Raw genomic sequence first — 10,098 nt, forward strand, 5'->3', positions numbered from 1 at the left:
CCAGCGCTCTTTCTAAGAACGCAATAAAGATTTCAGCACAATCTTTTCAATCCACATTATTTATAATATTCTGAACATCCATCGAGCCTGGCTAGAAGGCGAAGTAATAAATCAAACTTAACAACAACAAAGAAGGAAAGGGGGAACAAAAAAAAAAAAATCACCCTTTGGCTAGGCTAATGCCTGAGACATTTCGTTCCCCAAAGGGTTTAGTTATGTTAGGAAAGTGAGATGGGAACGAGACTCATGGTTTAGAATGACATACGGGCAGGAACTCCGATCTGTAGGTGTAATCATAACTTTTGATAAATCTCAAACAAACTTACTCCTCAGGGGGTGTCATGAGGATAAATGAGATACGTGGAGGGCCTCAAATAAAAGCAACTGGAACCCAGGTCTCCAATCTGGGTCTGAAAGGTCATCTTCTTCGATTGGAGAGGCTAAGCATTTCTTCCTTTCCTGGAGTTTGTCTTTGCTAATTAATGTCCCCCCTCTAGGTTTGAATGTGGCAGGGGTGAGCTTCGAGTCTGGGACACGTGGCAGGGCCAGCCAGGCAGTGATTATGGCACTGTGGCGGTGAGGTCCAGCTCCGGCCGCCACCATCAGCGTTGACCCTGCCCCCCAACTCTTGTGAGGCCCCAGCCAGGCCACACACAGACAGAGATCTCTCTGCAGACTGCTTCTGCTCGGGCCTGGGGGTGGGAAGCAAAACTTGTCCCCCTCCCATATTGTGTGGCGCTACGCAGGTTTATGCAGTCTGATTTTCTCCTCACAAAGGGAAGAATCTGGCTCATGCATTCACTGATGATTTCAAAATTTATCTAAACAAATGTGGAGGCCAGCAGAGGCTATTGGCTAATTGCATAATTGGCTTGAAGCCCTTCAGCTTTGGCGATTCCCCACCGGTCCCAAGGCTGGCAATGGAAAGCCAAGCCGTGCAGCCTGGCCTTGGAGCAGGCGCGTGTTTACGCAGCTAGACCTCAATTTAGCATCTCTGTTGGTGTATAGTCTAACATGCTCTGCAATCTGCTCCAAGTGGTCCCTTCTGACAGCTTCCTGGATATGAGGGGCTGCTTTTTGTTGAATGGCACCGAATATATGAGTAACTGATTCACAACCCACATTGTTATCACTACAGAATCATGTTGGTTCTGGGAAAATGGCCAGAACCAGTAACTTGGTCAGGGGCCTTTTCGGCAAGAAAGTTCTTTTTCTTATTAAAAATGTCATACTTGCCACTAAACTAGCTTCTTTTCTCTGCCATCTAATGTGGTTTGTTTATAGGACAGACACACTTTCCTGTTCAGATCCGTAACCTGCTTGTTGCCTTGGGTGGTGGCACGATCTTGATCGATATTCCTGGGGTAATTTGATACCAGCTTTATTTTTTGTTCATCACTTTTACCAACACATGTTTAGAAAACAGATTTATGGGTGATAACCACATTAGTCTAAACAAAGTCTTCTACAATATAACAATTTCTTTAAAGTGTCACTAAGTCATAGAAGCCACCAAAACTGTAATTACTTCACTACTACAGCTAATGGTCTGTTGACTTTGTTCCTCTTCTTTTGCTTCTCATGACACAAGTATCCTCTTTAGTTCCAGCCTATCAGGACTCAGTGGTCTACCCAAACAGCTAGGTTTCTTTTCCTCAGTCTATTTCCACTCTGACACTAAGCATTCGTGGGAGATGTCTTTTTTCCTTAGCTCTCCATTACCTCCCAGGCTGAGTTCTGTCCCCAATCACTCAATCCGGCCCACCAGATACAGATGGACAGTTACTGCTCTCTGACTCTTCCTTTTGGGCCCTCTCCTCATCCATTGACAAACGCTGTCATTTTCTCTTAACTCATACGGTACCAATGACATGTAACCAGTAACCACTTGCTGTCAACTCAGGCTCATGCCACCCTCATGTGTGTCACAGTACAACTGTGCTCATAGGGTTTTTAGTGGCTGGTTTATTCTGAAGTAGATTGCCAGACCTTTCTTCGGAGGTACCTATACGTGGACTCACACTTCCAACCTTTTGGATAGCAGCTGAGTGTGTTAACTGTTTACACCATGCAATGACTCCCAAAGCTTTGTGAGGAGCGGCTCAGCGCATGGTTTTAGAGCCAGCCTGGCTGAGTTCAAATCCTGGCGACTTCACTTCCTATCTGTGTGATTATGGGCAAGCCACTTGACCTCTGGGTCTCACTGGTAAAATGAAAATAACAGTAGTACAATAAAACTTGTGAAAGCCAGAACTTGGGTAAGGCGAAATATGTCAGAAAGGGAAAACTCATATATTTTCCACTAAAGTGAGTGGTTACAAATCGGGCTGCGAACCTTAAGGTCAGTGGTTCGAAACTACCAGCCGCTCCGCGGGAGAAAGATGAGGCTTTCTACTCCCATAAAGATTTACACCCTCGGAAACCCTGTACAGGGTCACTATGGGTTGGAACCAACTCGACAGCACTTAACAACAACAACAATGTGAGCAATAGAATGATAAGAGCATTCTGTCAAAGGCAGCAAGTTTGCAAGACCTAGTAAAGGTGTGGCGCTGGAGGATCAGCACTGGACTGCAAGTCACAATGTCGGCAGTTCAAACCCACCATCTGTTCATCTGAAATCCTCTACCAGATCGTTGTGCATTAGAACCAACTCGACGGCACTTAACAACAACAAGTAAAGCAAGGCACTCCTCAATTTCACTGTACAATCAATGTGCTGAGAATGTGTCTGAACTCAGCAAGTGTTCAATAAACATTCATTTTTCTTCTTATAAAGGCCCCAGCAGATATGTCTCATGGTGTACCTACGGCCTCTTCAAATGGGAACTGTTTTGACCAAAATCCTGCCTAAGGGTGAGCCAAGACAGCTGTGGTTTGTATCCCATGATTGCTCCCATCAAGCCATGGGTGATTTAGGCATACAAAGCCAGGTCAGCCAATCCCGCAGGCTGGCCAGCCGCCTGTGACCCGTCTAAGCCCAGCACATGAAGCTCAACTGGGTAAACAGATTCTTTTCTCTGGAATTACACTAGAGAATGAGGAGCAATGAAGGCTTGCCAGGTCTGTCTTAGTTCCTGACCAACAATGGTAACACAGTGTGTCTCATTCACACTGTGATGTGAATGATCCTCTGGCTGGTTTGTTTGCTTTTCCCAACCCAAAGATTCCCAACAAAAACAAAGACTTAATTAATCTATACAGAAAAAAATCTGCAGAAGTCGGAACTTGTGTAAGGCAGGAGATCTGTCAGAAAAGAAAAACTTAAATATTTTTCACTTAGGCCAGCGACAGAACAGTGGTAAGACTGTACACTATCAAAGGCAGAAAACTAGGGAGAGTAGGGAAAACAGGTTTCAAAGTATCATATTATACATATGTGCACTTTTTTTTTCTCTCACAAATAAGAACTTTTATTTGTCACCATTAAAAGTCTGAATTTTAAACAGCTCCTTGAACTAGTGGTTCATAACCATCAGCTCGTTCAACTTCAGCACCTGTCTCATCTTCAGTAGCTTTTCCAATACTGCCTTCACCATGAAGCTCCATGAGTTTTCCCAACTCAAACTTGGGCTTCTTCAGCCATTTTTATTTTCCTAACAAACACGTCATGGAGAAGGTAAATAGACTGGCCAGCCTTCTCTATGTCCTTTCCAATGCTGTCTGGAATCAGCTTATTGACCACTTCTTTCAAGTCATTTGTCTGCACCTCTCAGGGCATGATTTTCATCATTTTCTTCCGGATTTGTCAGACCTGTTGGTGCTGAGCATAAGATGTCTCCTGAATCTGGTTGTTGCGTTTCTTAGTAAAACCGACACAGAACAGGTAAAGCAAATAACCATCTGTAGTTTTGACGTCAACGTGAGCTTCAATCACAGTCGGCCATTTTTGATCATGGAGCACATTTTGTCACAGTTAAGATCCATGCCATGGAAGTTGGTCAAGCAGTTTTTGCCCTGAACATCCTCAGTAATTAGCTTGAATTTTCTATACACAACTTCATTATTCTGCAGATCAGCAAGGCTCACTTCAAAAACACGACCCTTGATTGAGCCCATTGGATGCAATTTTGGTTCCCTGAGTCCTTGTGACTAGTGTTTTCCCAATATTTCTTATATTGACCATAGCTGCTGCCTTCACATCATACCAATCTTTCTTAGAAAATGGATCAACCGCTTCTTTCTTGGCGCCTTTTTTGCCACCTTTTCTACGGCGCTTGTTCTTACCGACCTCCATGGTGCTGCTCAGAGAGCCACTAGAGGGGTTATGGATATGTTGCAGACAGATTTAAGTTGCGTGATCAAATAAGTAGCTGGGTGCACTATGTAAACCTGGAGCTCAGAAGTGAGCTTTTCGTTGGGATGGCTGTGACAGTGATAAGCTGAGGCGTCAAACAGGAGCTGAGAGAGGAGATTTCCTGAAGAGAGGCAGGGCCGTAGCAGGGGAGATGATGGAAGGTAGAGGACAGGAGGTAGAGGCTTAGGGACTTTGAAGGCTAGGACCTAGGGCTGGTGAAGGGTGTCTGAAAGGTTGTCTCTGGTTCTGCCACTATCTGCTGATGACAACAGCAGCAGCACCAACACGAGCTGGCATTCACTGAGTACCAACTGTGTGACCCTGTATAGGGTTTTCGAGGAGCAGCTGGTGCGTTTGAACTGCCAACATTGCAGTTCAAACTGACCTTGCGGTCCAGTGCTTATCATACAGTGCCATACCAAGACTGCAAACTAGAGGAGACAAAACCATTCTTTGCAGATAATGAGAATGGTTCACCTTGAAACAGCAAAATAAATGACAGCCTATTAAAACTAAAGCAAAGAGGCTTATTTAACAAACAACTGATAAATTCCAACCACTTCCTTATAAAGCAGACAAGAAGTTTATCAGTAACTAAAACAAGAACATAAAACAAAGAAACTATTAAAAATGTGCATACTGTTGAATTGGTATATGTTTTGCTGTGTATATATTTAATAACAAAGTCACATTTAGAAGAAAAGACAAAACAATCCTGTCCGTGTGCTCCATATTCTATCAATGATTTCCCATAGATCTCACTGTTTCATCCTCACCACCACCCGTGCTGTGGGTCTTGGTGGAGGCAGCGCCGTAGGAAGATAATAGAACATTGTTAAAATCTGATGATAAAACAGTGATGGAGAACCAGATGGCGTTCCTTGGGGCTGCTAACAGTGAATGTGCTACTAACTGAAAGGCTGCAGGTTTGGATCCATCCAGAGAGAGAAGCACATTGGAAGAAAGATCTGGTGATTTACTCAGGAAAACGTAGCCACGGAAAACCCTACGAAGCAGGATTCTACTCTGAGATACATGGGATCACCATGTGCCACTGACTTCATGGCAACTGGGTGTTGTTTTTTTTTGGGGGGGGGCGCTTTTAATGGAATTAGCACATCTCAAATATTTTTGAATTATGAGTAACATTTGACAAAGTAGACAAATTCCTTGAAAAAGATCCATTATTTTGAAAATGAAACTCGCTGGCTACAGAACACTCATTCGGAAGTCATTCAAATAGAGCTGGTATGAACCACTACCCAAACACTTGCACTGATGCTAAGCAAATGCTTCTAGAAGCAGCTTCTATTGGAAACAAACAGGGCAGTGTGAGGCAGAGCTTCATAGCTGCATCTGCCTTGTAAGCCCTGCAGACTGTTTCCATGGCAAACTCTCCCCTATTTTTCTCAATTCAAAGAGGAAAGGATCCAGAATAGTTTTCACTTATAGATTCCTTGTTGTACATTCAATAAACATATATTGAGCATCTAATATGTGCCAGACACTGGGTTAAGGCCTGGATCAGAGGCAAATGAGACAACATCTCTAAGAGCTTATAGTTTAGCTCAGGGGTTGGCAAACTTTTTCTCTGAACGATCGGATATTAAGTAGTTTACGCTTTTTGGTCCACGCATCTCTGTTACAAGTCCTCAACTCTGCATTGTAGATGGAAAGCAGCCATAGATGGTATGCAAATGAATGAGTGTGGCTATGTTCCAATAAAACTTGACTTACAGATACTTAAATTGGAATGTCATATTAATTTTCACATGCTGCAAAATATTACTCTTCTTTTGTGAATTCCCTCAACCATGTAAAAACATGAGAACGATTCTCAGCTTGCAGACCATACACACACAGACCAAATTTGACGTGTGCACACTTGTGCAGAAGGTAAGTAGATTGGGGGCTGGGGGGTGGCTCTAGGTGTTGTCAGAGGGGTGCAGGCTTTAGGGGGAGAAGTGAGAGTTGAGGGGAAGGGCTGACAAAAGCAAATCTGTATTTTCAGGAACTCACTCTGGTTTCAGGGTGGGGAAAGGATTGCTAGAGAGCAGGAAGGTCAATTAGGAAACCAAAGGAGGGACCCAGGAGATGAGAGGGAGGGAAGGAGGGAGAGAAGGAGGGAGGGAGGAAGGAAGGAAGGAAGGATGTGAATCATATTAAATGGGAGAATCGACAAGACCTGACATCAGATTGGATGTGGGGGCTGAACAAGAGGGAAGACTCAGGAATGATTCCCGGGTATTTGGCTGGGGAAACTGAGTGGTTGGTGGTCTCACTCATCAAAGTAGAAAAGTACAGAATGAAAAGCGGGATTAGAGAAGATCATGAGCTCAGTTTGGGACATGCTGGGGATTATGTCAAACAAGTTTCTGACAGGACACTACGAAGGGGTTTCAAAGAGTTCATTGCAAAACGGAATGAAAAGATAATGGAATTTTCCTATAAACTTTTTGAAGTCGCCTTGTATGGTCAGAAAGTTTTCAACAGACAGGCATTTTACCACAAGCCATCATCTTTACTGGAGTCCTGGTGTGATGCTGCTCCTCAGACACCTTATACAGGGTCGCTGTGAGTCGGAATCAACTTGACGGCGCTTAACAACAACAACAACATCGTCTTTATTAATGAAACGCTGTTGGTTTTGGTGTTGTCAAGTTGATTCCGACTCATAGTGACCTTACGTATTTAGGATGAAGCACTGCCCCGTCCTGTGCCACCTTCACAATTGTTGCAAAGTCTGAGCCCAGTTTTGCAGCCATTCTGTCAGTTCATCTAGTTCATCTTCTTCTTTCTCAATGACCCTCTACTTCACCAAGCATGATGTCTGTCTCCAGAGAATGCTTCCTCCTGATGACATGTCCACAGTATGACAGACAGTGTTACCTCCCTGTCCGTCCTTCTGGCAGAGCATGGTATAGTCAATATTCTTCACAAACACCATAATTCAAATGGATCTTTCTTTGGTCTTACTGATTCACTGTCCAACTTTCGGAAGCATCTGGGGTAATTGAAAATACCATGGCTCCGGCCAGGCACACCTTAGTCATCAAAGTGACATCTTTGTTTTTTAAAAACTTTAAGAAAAAAAGAGGTCTTTTGAAGCGGATCTGCCCAAGGCAATATGCCATTTGATTCCTTGACCTCTGTATCCATTGGTGCTGATTGTGAATCCTAGTCAAAGGGACGTCAATCTTTTCATTTTTTTTTTTTTTTTTTATCATGATGTTGCTTATTGGTCCAGTGGTGAGGAGTTTAATTTTATGTTGAGGTGTAATCCATACTGAAGGGTGTAACCTTTGATCCTCATCAGGAAGTACTTCCAGTTCTCTTAGCTTTCAGCAAACAAGGCTGTGCCACTGGCATATCACAGGTGCTTGTTAATGAGTCTCCCACTAATCTTGATGCCACACCAGTCTTTTTCACATAGTCCAGCTTCTTGGATATTTTACTCAGCATACAGATTGAATAAGTATAGTGAGAGGTTACAACCCTGACACACACCTTTTCTGAGTTTAAGCCACACAGTACCTGTTGGTCTATGCACAGGTTCCTTCCACATGAGCACAACAAAGTGTTCTGAAATGTCCATTCTCTGCAATGTTATTTCCAGATGTGTTATGATCTACACAGCTGAATACCTTTGCATAGTCAACGAAACACAGATAAACAGCTTTCTAGTATTCTCTGCTCTCAGCCAAGATCCATCTGACATCAGCAATGATAATCCCTTGTTCCATGTTCTCTTCTAAAACCAGCTTGGATTTCTGGCAGTTCCAAGCATCTGTTGATGTACTGCTAAAACTGTTTTTGAATAATCCTCAGCAAAATTTTACTTACGTGTGATAGATATTAGTACTCAGAACAGATCTCTATGTGTCTGTTTTTTTTATAAAGATCTGCACGACTCTAATCCTTCTACTCTACCACATGTCTGTCAGGTTGTCATAGTGTCATGGTTTGCAGATTGCTAGGATGCAGGAAGCTCTACCCAAAGCCAGCAGGATCACCTATAGTGGACAGGTTTCAGCCAAGCTTCCACATGAATGCAGGCGATGTCCTTCTGAGTATTAGTCAATGAAAACTCTGGGTCACAGCAGATATTGTTCTATCTAGTGCAAGAAGATGAGCCCTTTAGCATAGAAGGCACTCGAAACAGACCATGACAATGGGCTCAAGCATGGCAAGCAATGAAGGTAAGCATGGCGCTAGGCTAGGTAATGCTCCATGCTGTTGTACATGGGCTGCTATGAGTCGACTGGAGGGCAATTAACAATCCTTACACTTAGGTGTTTAAGGAGCTCTGGTAGCATAGTGGTTACGAATCGGGCTGCAAACTGCAAGGTCAGCAGTTCGAAACTACCAGTTGTTCCACAGGACAAAGATGAGGCTTTCTGCTCCAGTAAAGATTTATAGCCTCGGAAACCCTCAGAAATGATGCAATTTCTCTGCTAGACCTGATTTGTCAAGAAGAGGAGACTGAGTCTGCTAGACCTGATTTGTCAAGAAGAGGAGACTGAGACGCTCCCGCTCACTTGGTAGCCATGTACCTAACTGAAAAGAACCACTCTGACAGGAAGTTTCTAGGCAAGAGCTAAGCTTACAGATTTCAATACATGAAATGAGAGAGTAACTTGAGAAGGATGAATCCCCATCTCTCCCCACCCTCAAATTGAAAATATGCACATATCTGGCTTCTAGATCTCTAAGGTTCTGGCACAGCTAGGTAGTAAGTCATGAAAGAAGTGAATCCAGACAGCGAATAAGAGTCCAGAAGATCTGACAGCCATCCTCTATAAGACACAATGGACCCCAATGAACAGTCTTCATCTTGTCTAGACGGGTCTGGTGAATGGAGATGGGAATAAGATTCTTACGATTCAATAGTAATTGTTATCATGACTAATTGTGACTGTCACAATTATAAAAGTAGAAGTTCTGTAACAAAGAGGAGAGTCGTTAATTTTACAGTCCAGGAACAGAGGACCCTAGGACCATCAAGAGAGATGAGCAAGAGCAGAATGTGGGACCCTATCCAGAGAAGCAGCAACACCAGAGATGGAGGCAGAGATTGGGACATGGAGAGAAGGAGCAGCTAAGGATTCTAGATTCATGGGAGGAGAGGAATTGAGAGCTGGTGGCCAAGAGGCAGGCTTGTATAATGTGTCCTTGGGTTGTTTAAATGATTATATGTTCCTGAGTGTTTTTGTAACATCAAAAACACAACAAACAAACAAAACCAGAGGGAATAGAAGTAAATACTGTTGACTGGTGATGCATGGGGTGGGGGTGGGGGTACTGTAATCACTGCAATGAAACAAAATACGATAGTATGAGAGCAAAACTGATGCTCTCCCATGTAGACAATTACTCAATTCACAACAAAAGTTGTTGTTTTTTAAAAGATACAATGGAGCATTCACAAATTGGTTGTAACCCGAAGTGATCAGAATCTAGGAGAGTCGATATGATGAAGTGAGCAGGTTCGGAACTTCTCAGCCATCAAGTAATACCTTTCATTCTGACACAGAGTTGTGGGCAATTAAAATTTACTTTTCTTAAACCCAAGAGTTTTGGGTTGGTTTTCTTTTTTTTTTTTTCCTTTCTATAAATATTCAACCTTTGGTGTTTCAAACAGAATTCTCAGAGTGTTCATTTTCCAGGAGGGGTTAAAGTATCAACTCAAGACAAGCAATCTCTACCGCCAGCTTGGAGTGTGGACCTTTTGCCATGGAAAGGGTGATATTCTTTTCATTTGAAATGTTTAACCTGTGGATAACATTTAAAGTTAAAAAAAA

At 43.1% G+C, this 10,098-nt stretch overlaps 2 pseudogenes; one reads left to right on the top strand and one right to left on the bottom strand.

Annotated features, from left to right (window-relative positions):
* Positions 1-3,441: 3,441 nt before the first annotated feature.
* On the bottom strand, positions 3,442-4,237 carry LOC102815960 (annotated as a pseudogene).
* A 4,243-nt stretch (positions 4,238-8,480) lies between these two features.
* The window catches only part of LOC102827016, a 37,005-nt pseudogene continuing 35,387 nt past the window's right edge, over positions 8,481-10,098 (top strand).

This window comes from Chrysochloris asiatica, unplaced genomic scaffold (genome assembly GCF_000296735.1).
Source record: "Chrysochloris asiatica unplaced genomic scaffold, ChrAsi1.0 scaffold00054, whole genome shotgun sequence".
Classification (NCBI taxonomy): domain Eukaryota; kingdom Metazoa; phylum Chordata; class Mammalia; order Afrosoricida; family Chrysochloridae; genus Chrysochloris; species Chrysochloris asiatica.